This window comes from Macrobrachium rosenbergii, chromosome 2 (genome assembly GCF_040412425.1).
Source record: "Macrobrachium rosenbergii isolate ZJJX-2024 chromosome 2, ASM4041242v1, whole genome shotgun sequence".
NCBI classification, from domain to species: domain Eukaryota; kingdom Metazoa; phylum Arthropoda; class Malacostraca; order Decapoda; family Palaemonidae; genus Macrobrachium; species Macrobrachium rosenbergii.
In genome coordinates, this window is record NC_089742.1 from 71,219,334 (window position 1) to 71,226,505 (window position 7,172).

General features: G+C 31.7%; 1 protein-coding gene across 1 annotated transcript in view; it reads left to right on the forward strand.

The window, feature by feature from the left end:
- Positions 1-415: 415 nt before the first annotated feature.
- The window catches only part of LOC136848269 (FMRFamide-related neuropeptides-like), a 146,544-nt gene continuing 139,787 nt past the window's right edge, over positions 416-7,172 (forward strand). The window contains exon 1 of the mRNA XM_067120659.1: positions 416-548. The gene's annotated coding sequence lies outside the window, so the exon portion shown is untranslated. The remainder of the gene's footprint in view (positions 549-7,172) is intronic.

Here is a 7,172-nt window from a genome sequence, read left to right on the forward strand (position 1 = left end):
CAAGTAGGTGATCTTGATTGAAGAGACAGGTTTAGTTAATAAAAGTAGGACTCGCAATTAGAAAAATCAAAGGACTTATATATCAAGGTAAATTTCTGGCCATCTGCAAACTCATCTAATACGGAACAGCCAACCATCAGAAGACTTCGCGTCTTTTAATTTAATCCCTTTCGAGGGAGAAGAAGAATCGTATAACTCAAGCTCAAACGATTCCTTCCCACAGGAAACATGACCAATTCTTAGGATCTCGTGTGGCCCCGACAGCACTCCCACGTGAAATTCGCTCGAGGGGGGACCTTTTGACGAAGTCCTCGAGGTCCCATTGGTCTCCGAGACCAGAGGGGGGCGTGACCTCTTTGTGGGCGGAGCGTGGGAGAGTCGAAAGGTGGAGGACTCATAAACGGCAACAAGTGTATTAGATCTTGCACTCGCCGCGTCCAACACGGAGGTGTTGCACACACACACACACTCTCTGTCTCTCTCCCTTGGCTACACGTTTCCCCACCCCCACAACACCGTGGTTCTCTCCGGGCGCTGCACCCAAAAGGGTAAGTCCTTAATGCATCGTGAGGTGCTGATTTTCGTTTGCATTACTTTGTTTCTGTCAGTTTTTAACCATTTGTTCATTTTCCCTGCATCGTATTATTATACTCAGAATTTCAGGAACTTGTGATTTATTTACGTCATTTTAGTTTTGTGGCTTCATCAGGACGATTGAATGTTTCACAGTTTTCTTGAACTAGAATAGAGCTCGGACATTGTCTTATCTGCAACAGGTTTTCCTTTTACTTCCACTTTCACTTTAAATAACTACTCCTTTACCCTTCTTTTTTTTTTTTCTTAGAAAACAAACGTTATTCTATATTTCTATTCAAGTTTATATATGTGGAAAGTAGATCATATTAACGACTAGAGATAAATGGGCTAATCAGTCGAAACTGAAGCTGATCGATATCCAGTGTGAAAATAGGTTGTAGCTCTTAGTGGCTTCTGATATATAAATTTAGTATATCTCCAGTTGCTCTGATGCTCCGAATATACACACGCAGTTGCTATCCCTTCTTATCCTGTTCTCTCTCTCTCTCTCTCTCTCTCTCTCTTTTAACTTTCTCTATATATACTATATATATATATATATATATATATATAATATATATATATATATATATATATATATATACATATATATGTATATATATATATATATGTATATATATATATATATATATGTATATATATATATATATATATATATATATATATATATATATATATATATATATATATATATATATATACCGTATATACAGAGAGAGAGAGAGAGAGAGAGAGAGAGAGAGAGAGAGAGAGAGAGAGAGAGAGAGAGAGAGAGAGAGGGTGCGAGGAAGCGCTGTAATTTTTTATTCGTGATGGGTTACAGTTTATAAATGCAAATAGCTATATGTTATTACGTCATATACCTCGAATATTGCACGCTCAAATGTAGCCAACAGTATGTATGGGCAAAACATGTATAATTAGTTTCACTGTCATGAATCATACACAAATACACAGACATACACGCATAAAACTATCTATTTATCTATCTTATATATATATATATATATATATATATATATATATATATATATATAGATAGATAAATATATAGATAGATATAAATAGATAGATATATAAACTCTCATATTCATGTCAGAAACTATATTTATGTAATGTTAAACATAAAATGAATGAATTTTATACACACACACACACACACACATATACATATATATATATATATATATATATATATATTTATATATATAAATATATATATATATATATATATATATATATATATATATATATATATATATATATATATATATATATATAATTATCAATTAATGATATCTTTAGAACTGGGACCTCAGCGTACAGTGAAGACAAAAACGTCCGTAAGAACCAAACAGAATGAGACCAGAAGAGTATATATTTCGGTTAAAGTGTCTCGTCTCATCCCATAATAAGAGCAAAAATGTTTAAAGCGGTTCATGATGTCATCAGAACCTTAATACCCTTCTGTTCTTCCACTGTTTAATCCATAAAAGTATTTTTTTTTCGTTCTCATGTATATATATACGTATATGTATGTGTTAGTTCAATTATTTTTAGGACGTTTTCATCAAATTATATTCTCTATTGTTGAAAAATTGCAAATTTGCCAGATATTCATGCTCCTCGCACTTGAAATTTATTAACAAAAAGATTTAAACCTTCCTCACTATGATCATAAGTATATTTCATTTTGCTCAGTTTGTAAAAAACAAGGTTCCAACTAATGAATTACGAGAAAATGTCGTTCGTGTGACGCAGCGTTGATTTAGATTAGCAGGCAAAAATGTCGGTTGGGACGGAGATCAAAAGTGGGTGCTTGTACTCATAGTTCAATTAACTGACAGAGAGAGAGAGAGAGAGAGAGAGAGAGAGAGAGAGAGAGAGAGAGAGAGAGAGAGATGTGCAAAGCTAAAGAAACATACAATACTGGAATGATATCGATGTGAGATTCTAATAATTTTATTGTGATCCCCTGCACGTAAAAGTTTTTATCTTCTGCTGCTTATTTAATTTCATTGCATCTGGAAACGTTTTTAATGATTAATTGATTGACTTTAGTGCAGTTCTTACGATGAATAATCCCAAGAATCTAGATGTTTCCTCGAAATCAACTTATGGACTTCTTCATTTTTTTGCTAGCTTGGTAATTCTGGACCTGAAACCTTAGTCTATGACCTAGGATAAGATGTTTACTCGTGTATGACTTTCTTGTGTATGACACTCAGATGGACAGATAGATCGATAATTAGGTAGACAGATAGATAGATAGATAGATAGATAGATAGATAGATAGACAGACAAAAGTTTATTGAACTTTCCAAGCACTACGAAACTACAATATGATTTTCCAGCGATGTTTTGTGATATAAGTTAAAATGAAGTATATGTAACTAACTACATACGCGAAACTTTACAAATAGAGCATTTTACAACCACTGCATACAAATCCAAACATGAAAGTAAAGCTAAACTAAAGGAAATAATATTTCAGTCGTTGGAACAGACATTTTCTGAACCAATGCTTCTCGGATTGAAGTGAAAAAGACTGTTCAGGTAAGCGTTGCTCCATCTGAACAGACCGGAAAGACACGATCCTTTGACCATGGCCAAACAGCCTTTACCCATTTCATTCTTGATACCTGTTTCCAATATGGAGAAATGGGGAGGATGGAGATGGAGCAGTATATTCTGTGGTTTTCACATACCACAATTGACGTATTCCTAAGATAGCGTCTAGATGCTGCCCTTCTCATCCTTAACACGCCGTAGAGTACTTACAGTGAAGGATAACTTGCTGTTGATCCTTTCATGGCCATGTGTCTCGTCGATATATTTATTCCATGTCAGAATTATTTGTTTTCAAACGTACATTCCGGAGTCGCCTAAGGAGTAACCATTACCGCGTCGAGTTTCTCCCTGAAGCTTCTTCAAGAAAAGCGTCGGTAGAAGGCTTTAGCTGATAAGCAAATCCATAGCTGTCATTGCACAAATATCCGTTATTCACAAATATGTAATATGTATATATATATATATATATATATATATATATATATATATATATATATATATATATATATATATATATATATATATATATATATATTTTATATATATATATATATATATATATATATATATATATATATATATATATATATATATATATATATATATATATATATATATATATATATATATATATATATATATATATATATATATACGTATATTTATTTATATATATATATATATATATATATATATATATATATATATATATGTGTGTGTGTGTGTGTGTGTGTGTGTGTGTGTGTGTATCGCTTTTATTGTGAATAATTATTTAGCTCGTCCAAGACCTAACAGTTTCCCTTGACAGCTGTCCTTAGGGTTTCATGCACTATATGCACGCTTGTCGTTGAAGAAAGGTTTCATCGATATTCTGTACTTAAGAGGCAAGATGTTGCTCTTTCTTGAAAGCCATGCTTTTCGTCGTTGCCTTAAAAAAAAAAAAAGCTATGTAAAATACATCATTTTAGAGAAGATTTTACGCTAAAACACTGGAAACTGGCCTGTCTTTGGAAAATTACGGAATAACTTCTCGAAAATGATTGGATATTTTCATGGAATATTTCACAGTAAATATTATAGATACAATAGTTTGTAGTCTTATTCCCGATGGATTTCTTATATGAGAATCCTACATCTTATGCGCAGATTAAAGAATACTGTAGTAGTCTTCATATTATAAATTACTAGCTGTTCGGAGGACGGGAGGTAATTCATTTACATGAAATTTTCATTCCTTTGGAATCGCAGCTTTTCAGCAACTCTAATTATGTTCTAATTTTGCAATGACAATATTATTTTTCTTCATCTTCTTCATTTTTATATGAGGTCTTTTCAAGAACTTCCCTTCTATTGTGTTTCTCACACCTATGATCCTTCCTGGGTGAATTTGGAACTTGCATAAATGTACAAAATACAAACAGAAAGTTGCATTAATAAGACATCTTAGTCGGAAGTTAAGTTAAGTTAAGTATACCTTAGTTTAACCAGAGCACTGAGCTGATTAACAGCTCTCCTAGAGAGGGCTGGCCCGAAGGATTAGACCTATTTTACGTGGCTAAGAACCAACTGGTTACCTAGCAACGGGACCTACAGCTTATTGTGGAATCCGAACCACGTTATAGCGAGAAATGAATTTCTATCACCAGAAATAAATTCCTCTAATTCTTCATTGGCCGGTCGGAGAATCGAACGCAGGCCCAGCAAAGTGCTACCGAGAACGATATCGACCCGTCCAACGAGGAACTTAAGAATATTATTGTTTAAGAAAAGCTAACACAAGTGGTTTGCATCAGGTTAAACAGAAATAGACTAATGTCTAGGAAAACAAAAGAAATTTGGGTGGGTCCAGATCATTATAGTTCAACGAATGTCTAAGCTCCTGTAGCAAAACACGCTCTTCCTTATTTTTCCGAATAGCTTTCGGACACTCACGTACACACACATATACTCACATCTCTGGAATCTGAATTTAACTCTTGGAAAACAACGCTGGGATCTGCTCTTCGACAAGGCAAGAATAGAGGCTTTCACAGTATAGTGATTCATGACTTGTTCTATTTGGAGTAATCCTTTGCAATAGGAAACAATGTGGAACTCTACGCCTACATACACAAGCATATATATATATATATATATATATATATATATATATATATATATATATATATAATACATGCATATATATAAATATATATAATGTATATATAATATATATATATATATATATATATATATATATATATATATATATCTGTATATATATAAAAGCAAATACACTAAGGAAGGTAATAATATATGTATATACATATTTATATAAATATATATAATGTATATATATATATATATATATATATATATATATATATATATATATATATATATATATATATATATATATATATCTATATATATAAAAAAGCAAATACACTAAGGAATGTAATATATATATATATATATATATATATATATATATATATATATATATATATATATATATATATATGTATGTACAGTATGTATGTATGGTGTGTGTGCTTTTTGGTCTGGTCCTTGTGATAAAGATTTTCTAATGAGATACTAGTTCAAGTCGACCTTAAAACGTATTTCATGAACAGGTATATACACGTTTGAACACGTAATTTCCTTTGTGCATTTGCTTGTTTACACGTACAATAAATTATTTCAAAAGCGGAACATTCATGCATTTTTCTGTCGGATAAAAAACAGGAGGAACTAATCTTAATTCAAATTGATTCTTTGATGATTACTATCGAGGCATGAATTTTTCGTTCTCATTTCATTCATTTGTAAAAAAAAAAAAAAGTCCACAACGTATAAAAGAAATCTGGTCTTATGTAGTTCTGATTGTTACAGAAAATTCCTTCATAAATGCGAACTTCTATTCAATTTTTGGCCCCCTGGCAACGAATGTTCACTCGCTTCTCCAGTGAGATAAGGCTTTGTCATTCCCAATATCTTGCGCATCCTAGGAATTCGTTTTGAAATATTTTGCAGCCGAGTGCTGCGTTGAGAGAATAATATACGGATGAAAGATAAACACACCTCCGTTTAAAACAAAAGCAGAGACAAACACCCAAGGCACAAGGATGTGATTTAAGTCAATTATCAGGAACCAGTGACCGTTTTCAGAGATTGGACTCAATTATGAAGCTCCAGTCACCGGCCCCAGACCTTTTTAAGGACGCATCCAGGCTATGCACAGGGGAGGTGTAATATATCTTCCGATATCATTTTCCCTCCTGCTTCGCCCTATGAAACACCAGTCGCTCATTCATTCATTCATCCCATCCTAATTAGACTCTCCAGAGCGAAGGGGAGAATAGATCACTTCTTTGTTGTAATCAGACAAAGCAGGCCAGGAGGAACTTCCTCCTTCAAGGCGCCTAACTTCAATTTTCGTTGGATTTACTTATCGGGAAAAGAAAGGTTTCAGGAAGAATAGGAATTATCGTGCGGAATGTGAAGAGCAAAAGGGAACAAAATGTAGATAAAAGAAGTTATTCACTATATATATATATATAAATATATATATATATATATATATATATATATATATATATATATATATATAAATATATATATATACATAAACAAAATATATTATATATGTATACATATAATATATTATATGTATGTATGTATATATATATATATATATATATATATATATATATATATATATATATATATATATATATATATATATATATATATATATATATATATATATATATATATATATATACATACACACACACTGAAAGCCCAGGTGTCCTCTTTCCAAAATACTGGGAATAATATTAATAGGACGTTATGAGATAAAAAAGAAATTTGACAAGAATCGTAATTTCTCTTTATATGAAAATAGACTAATAAGTGGTATTCAAGTGAAAGACTGTAGGAATTGCACCTGGTACAGAGAGGATCTGATTGCTACACCGAATAATGCTTTTCTCCCTACTAATACTAAATATATAGAAAAT